Consider the following 7,337-nt stretch of genomic DNA (forward strand, 5'->3'; position numbering starts at 1 on the left):
CAAAACAATTGGTAGCTTCTCAACTGAGATTTCCAACAAATGCCTAAGGGAAATCAAACGTAATAACCAAATAAATAATATAATTACAGTCTTGAAATAATAACAAACTGATTATAGAAAGCAATATAACCCAACGAAAAATGAACTGCTCACTTCTCAATAAACTAATTCAAGGAAACAAAAAATACTAAAGTTTGGTTTTATGTTTAAGATACAATCCCCCCAAGATGGTTGCGATGTCTGGACTGTCGTCCCGGACGCACTATTGGGTCAGAGGTGGACCGGATCTATCAGTCACCGGCTGGCGAGTATATAGGTCCACTGGATCCTTGCCGACACTGAGTATAGGTTCGGGCTCACAGGAATGTAAATTGGTTGAGCTTCCAAACTGGGGTCCCTATAAACCCTAACCCTAATCCAATGGGACGTCGGACCGATGGGACGTCGGACCGACGGGACGTCGGACCGACGGGACGTCGGACCGACGGGACGTCGGACCGACGGGACGTCGGACCGACGGGACGTCGGACCGACGGGACGTCGGACCGACGGGACGTCGGACCGACGGGACGTCGGACCGACGGGACGTCGGACTAATAGAGACGTCCCCAAAATTATCTACATTAACTGTAGTTCTCCTCGTGACACGATGTCTTTTGTGTTAATTATTACGACTTTAACCGTGGGCCTACAGGGTCTAAAAGACGCTTCCCTCCTACTGCATGGATACATTCTGTTAAAAAAAGACCACAACAAAGCGGGTTCGTATCTCTGTTTTAGGGTTGAAAACGGCCAATAACGATTAACGGTCAAGTATATGTTTCCGCCTTTTTAAATCAAATTCAACTCTCTCACATGATTTCCGATCTGATAAAAACAGTTTCAGAACATTGAAAATCTCAGCTACAAGTTAAAAACATAAATGGACTCCCACTAAATGCGTATCAGATCAATTTACAATGAATGTGCACCCCAACCAATTTGATCTATTAATGAATGTCGTATTGAAAGAAAACAAATCTTTTACTTTTAGTGATTATTGACGACTGAGTTTCTCATGATGGGTTGGGCTTGTTCATCGTTCTCTCTGCTGGTTACCATCACTTTGATGTTGTGTGCCACCACTTCTGCACAGTCCTCAACAGGTTGGTTGGAAATGTATTATTTATTTATTTTTTGTCTCCTTTTTTTGGATATTGATTTAAAATGATAAAAGTGAACAGGAACTGTCAGGATAAACCAGTGGCGTCATTCGCTTCTCAAAAGTGGGGGGGGGGACATACCTTGATGCGAAGCCCTTACGGCGTGGGGTTCGGGGCCCGCTTGAAGGCCCGAAAAAATAATCGGATTCTAGATGCTCTGTGGTGTGATCTGAGGCATTTTTTTACCACTTTTCTCCATGCTTTGACTAATATTTTCGTGGCAAAAGATAATTATTTGGACATCGTTTTCGAAGTTGGAGTCATTGAATCGGCTACCGGTATTCTGAGCTATTGGCGTGTGGTTCGGAGCCCGCTTAAGGGCCCCGAAAAATATCGGATGCTCGATGCTCTGTGGTGTGATCTGAGGCAATTTCTTGCCACTTTAACCAATAATTTTCTTAGCAAAAGATAATAAATTAAACATAATTTTCGAGATTTGCTCAGCTAAAGGCATAAGATAATTATTTGAACATCGTTTTCGAGGTTGCATGCAGTCATTGAATCAGCTACCAGAATTCTGAGCTACAGGCGTGGGGTTCGGGGCCCCGACAAATTTGGATTCTAAATGCTCTGTGGTGCTATCTGAGGCAATATCTGACCACTTTAACCAATATTTTCTAAGCAAAAGATACATTAAAGTACATAATAGGGCCCTGTAAATGAGACACGAGTTCAAAAATCTGGGGGGGGGGGGACATTTGATATTGTGTCCCCCACCCTTCAAAATGTGTGTGTGTGGGTAGGGGGGGGGGGGGGACATGTCCCCCGTCCCCCCCATGATTGACGCCCATGGGATAAACACAAGTGTACAAACTGTCATCAAAGATGTGTTAATCCAGGCCCCTGTTCACATAATAATATTCAATAAAGTATATAATGAATTAACACTAATAAAAAATGGATGAAACAAATTGCAAAACAATACAACACATGAGCAAGATAAACGAAAAACAAGCGATCAAACAGAAAAGACTGCCCGCCCGCCTGATAGACAGCCAGACGCCGCTCGCCCGACAGACATACAGATAGACAGACAGTCCAACAGATGAACAAAACATGAAATAAAAATAATCGACAAACAAACAAACAAAACACATCCTAGATGAATAACAAATATCCAACCATTGATGGTAACTGATAAAATCTGAATAGTGTCTCCGAAACTGAAACCGCTTATTATAGATTTCCGACATGTTCACGATTCGTTTGCTCCGACTCCACGAAATTGATAGGATCTATCCTTTTATCTTTTCACAATACACTTTGCCATCCATCAAAATCAAATTTCCTCATAAGCCCTTTGTGGTTTTACCTTACATCACCTGAAAACGATAATGGCATTATCATCTGTCTGCTCCTCTCTTCATCAGAAACCGCGGGGCACGAATACGAGGTTTATTTATATCAGTGCGCGCTGGTGAAAAGATGTTATTTGGGCAATAACATTCATTTTGAAGTATAACTGTCGATTTTTCTCTGTATTATACAGTGCACAAGTTTCATTTTGTGCTACGAGATGGAACCAATCGTCACCCTGTGATTCTTCAATGATTACATTGTGGTGATTGTTTGTGTGTCGTAACAGAGCGCTGCCAGATAATTGATCGTACTTGGTGGAACATGCGTTGCAATCGATGTTCTGGCAGTTGGAGTATTGAAACCATCCAAAGCATCGACAACACAACGATCTGTCTGTAAGAAACTTATCTAGCTTGTTTGATGAAAGAAAAAAAATTCACTAAAGATTTGAACTTTATTTCTTTGATTTTGTAGTTAATAATAACAATAAGAACAATGTACATAAGATGGAATTTTGCGTCGAGGTGATGTAAATCAAATTAAGTTTTTCCCTTCAAGAACAATGTAGTTGCATTTGAAACACTGATTTCCACTTCAGGACATTAGTATAAAGTACTACACAATAAAGGAAGACAATAGTACATCTTGAACCAGGACCATAGAAGTACAAACATTGCGCACAATTTGACGGATTGAGATAAAAAGTGAATTGCAAATCATCTATAAAGCATGCTAGGCCTTAAACGTTTAAGATTGAATACTAAATAGTACTTTATCCAAAGCTTATGTCGAGACAATTCAACATAAGATTGTATTGTTTTGGAATAAAGGTTGTTGTGTAATGAACGCATGAGTGAAATAGACCTATAACATAATGAAGTCCCGCTTTGTTATGATGTGCGCTTTCCAATGGGAGCTTGTTGGCTCTCGTCCCCACCTGGCTCCCATAGGAAAGCCGCATGTAAATAAAGCGCGACGTCATTATAGGTCTATTGTGTTATTGCAAATACAAGTCTAAGGGTACAGTATCTGATTCAAGTAGTAGTATTTTCAGCATCTTATCGTTCCATGATTGTCTACAGGGAACTACACGATGGCATAATCTCACATTTGGAGCCAGGCGTATTCAAAAGATTTTCTCGTCTCGAAACCCTGTGAGTATTTAGTACATATTATGGGCGTTTGTGTTTGTTGCTACTCCCCCCCCCCCCTCTGAAAAACCAGCCATGCAGGTTAACTACATTATCAATACTGATATAAGCAGGAACCAGTCTACACTGGTCTTTATAAGAAATGAAATGCGGCCCAGCGTATTTTGTAAAAACTATACCACGACCGATTTTTTTTCTCATTCAAAAGGAAGTAATTTTATATTGCTCGGACAAAGGCAATGAAAAAGTAAAAGCTGCCCCGATCTATACAATGGATCACGTAAACAGTAATTTTCACCACGTTATGGCATTAGTCGAAATGATATGATAAAATATGCGTTCTGCGTGCTATTTTCGAGTTTCAACTCGAATTTTTTCCCCCTCACATTTACTGCTTTTCCCCTTTGCTATATAAAAGTTATTCACTTTGAAAGAGACATCTAATAACCAAATCCAGCGCCGTTTAGTTATTGAATTATTTCTTTAAATAACTTGGATTATTATTAGCTGCCGAACAATATTTCGGCTCTTGCAGGGCGGGTTCATTGATGCGCAAAATGAAAACCCCTATCAGAGAGTTGCAGACACCGTAATTCGATTTTTTAAACCAATACAAATTGGAGAGAAAATAATTTTTTTTTTAAAGCAAGGGGTATGCACATTTTATATTATGCCAATTAATGTCAAGAGAGTTCTTCCCAATATAAATATTTGGCAGAATATTTCAACTGTGTTGTTCTCAATTTGATTCGACAGTGAAATGAACAATCTTCCGCTAGTGTCGATTTACCCCGGTACCTTAGGTGGACTTTCCAATCTCACAGAACTGTAAGTTTGATGTGGTTTGCATCTTTTTCTTTTACAAGAATTAACCTTAATGACTTTCTCCATGAACCACACATTTTAATATTCCTCGATGGAAGAAATAAATAAATAAGTCTAAATCTTTCCAATGTTTAATGAAAATGAAGAGAAATTTGAGGTCCATACTGTATGAATAGTGATAAACATTAATTGGAATAGAAATTACATTTTAGCAGTCCTTTTAACACAAATCTAAATTTACAGATTTTGCAGTGTATTTCAGCTTTGTTATATTCTCCATTTGATTCGACCATTGGAATGGTAAATCTTCCGCTCGTGTCGATTCCCGCTGGTGCACTTGATGCATCCTCCAATCTCGAAACCCTCTAAGTTTGACACCGTTCTTGGTGTCACAAAAGAAATTAAAAGCTCAATAAGCATTGGAAGCTATTAGAATGGGAATCGAACTAAAAAGTATCAATCTCACACTAAAAACTGTTTCGGCAATTCCCTTTTTTATTTGGATCGTGGGCACTGTCTTTAGGCTCCCTTTTTTGGCATATAGTTTGCATATAATTGAAGTTGTTGGTTAAGTACCTGCACAGAAACCGCATGTCTTAATGAGTTTTGAAAAGACGTCTTGAGTCATGGGTGACATGCTAAAACAAATAAATAAATAAATGCCCCGTGGTTGGTATAACTGGTAATTATTGGATTTCATGGCCGTTTTATTATGTTTTTATTATGAGTTTTGAAAAGACGTCTTCAGCCATGGGTCACAGGCTAAAACAATGAAATAAAGGCCCCAGTGGGTGGAACTGAAAAATTGGCATTTATGGCCGTTTTATTATCAGTTAATAATTAGCATTATTTTACAAATCCTTTAAATTTTCGCAAAGCACCGAGTATGTCGGGATATATTTTATTTTATTTAAGCTTTATGTGTTATCTAAATAGGAACCAAACTCACTCCCACAAAAGCTAACGTTAACCACCTTAATAATTTACAAAAAGGTCTTTGTGGTCATTTGTTTTAAATTTGGTTTATATATACAAACTCAGTTGTTCAACCTAGTAAATATATACAGTCAGGTTATGTAATGGACCTTTGTGATATTTAAGTGATATCAATTCTCTGTCTTTTTTTCTTCTGTCTTTATTTCCAATCTGATAAGACTTCAATAGGGAAGTCACAATATTGATTTGTTTTTAAAATTAACAACATAGATGTAACAGATGATAATAACTACTTCCATCACATTGTGTCTTCAAACTAAATAATATAATATGCTGCAATGTGATGTCTTTGGAATAGTATATTAGAAATATTTTGCTGTATATGATGTCCCCCAAAAAGAACACTACAAAGGTATAATATGAACTAAGCGAGGACCAGAGGAATGCATCCAAGATATCATTGGAAAGCTTACTGCTTTAATGGTTATTAAGTTCATACTTCGGTTATCATCCCTTTCTTTGTGTGATACCTTTTTTTGAGAGGACACCCTGTGTATTTCATGTCCGTTTATTCTTTACTTGACTTGACAGTTGGATGGAGAGTCTTCCTCTAGCGTCGATTACCAACGACACATTTAGCGGGCTGTTCAATCTTCAATCTCTGTAAGTTTGATACGACTCCTGTTTGTTTATGATGTCACAGCAGAAAATGCAATTTTAATTTGCATATCATAAGCGTTTGGCATCAATCTGACTCTCTCCATAGTTACCATTAACCATTTTCTTTCGAGTGACAGTAGCGTATCCAGATTTTGATATCAGGCGGGGTTGGGGGGGGGGGCAACTGCACATCCGCGCCGAAATGTAGAAGAATTTTTTTCTTCTCCGGACACTTGGCCTCCGTAAAATAAAAAATTGGGGGGGGGGGGGAGACTATTACCTTTCTTCCAAATGGGGGCGCTCGTCAAAACTGACCATTATTGTGCATACTGGAAAAGCTATGTCGATTTTCATGGCGCATCGTTATGATTTTTGAGCTGTTTTTTTTTTTAGGTTGATGTCAGAACTCTCTAACCATTAATGGAAACACTTACTGAAAAACAAATACTTCAAAAAAATCAGCCGGGAGGGGGGAAATTGCCCCCTCTGCCCCCCCCCCCCCTCTGGATACGCCACTGTCGAGTGAGAGTAACATGTGTCCATAAAATAGCTGTTTAATTGCAGAAGACTTTAATAAAAAGGAGTTAATCAGGTTCCTTTTTACTTTGATTGAACAAAATAAAACTGATATTGATGTATTTTTTTTGAATTAATCGAAATTGGGTACTTGAATTCTTCCCACGTAATATTTGCTAACACATTTATTATTGACTTTGAAAAAACGCCTACTTGTAATTTACATTATTAATTCATCTGCTAATTTTTCACGAATTAACTTGAATGAATGTCTTCATAGACCACACATTTTAATATTTCTCGATGGGAGAAATACAAAATATATCTAAATCTGTCCGATGTTTAAATAAAAATGAAGTGGAATTTGAGGTACATATACCGAGCTGACAGTTCAACTGAAAAGTGGCAATCATTAATTTGAATAGAAAGTACACTTTAATAGTACTTTTAACACAATCTAAATTTACAGATTTTGAAGAGTATTCCAGCTTTGTTATATATTTTTCATTTGATTCGACAGTGAAATGATAAATTTTCCGCTCATGTCGATTTATCCGCAAAATGAAAATCTTTTTTCAGAGAGTTGGAGACATCCAAAATCGGACTTTTTTAGTTTAACATAACATACAAACTGAAAAGTTGTTACAGGGAAAAAAATCCTGTTTTTTAAGGAGAACATGTATGGATTTTAAATTGTGTGAAGTAATAATAAGATCGCTTATCCCCATGGTAATATAATTGATTCGAC

The sequence above is a fragment of the Patiria miniata genome, unplaced genomic scaffold (genome assembly GCF_015706575.1).
Source record: "Patiria miniata isolate m_02_andy unplaced genomic scaffold, ASM1570657v1 HiC_scaffold_9, whole genome shotgun sequence".
NCBI classification, from domain to species: Eukaryota; Metazoa; Echinodermata; class Asteroidea; order Valvatida; family Asterinidae; genus Patiria; species Patiria miniata.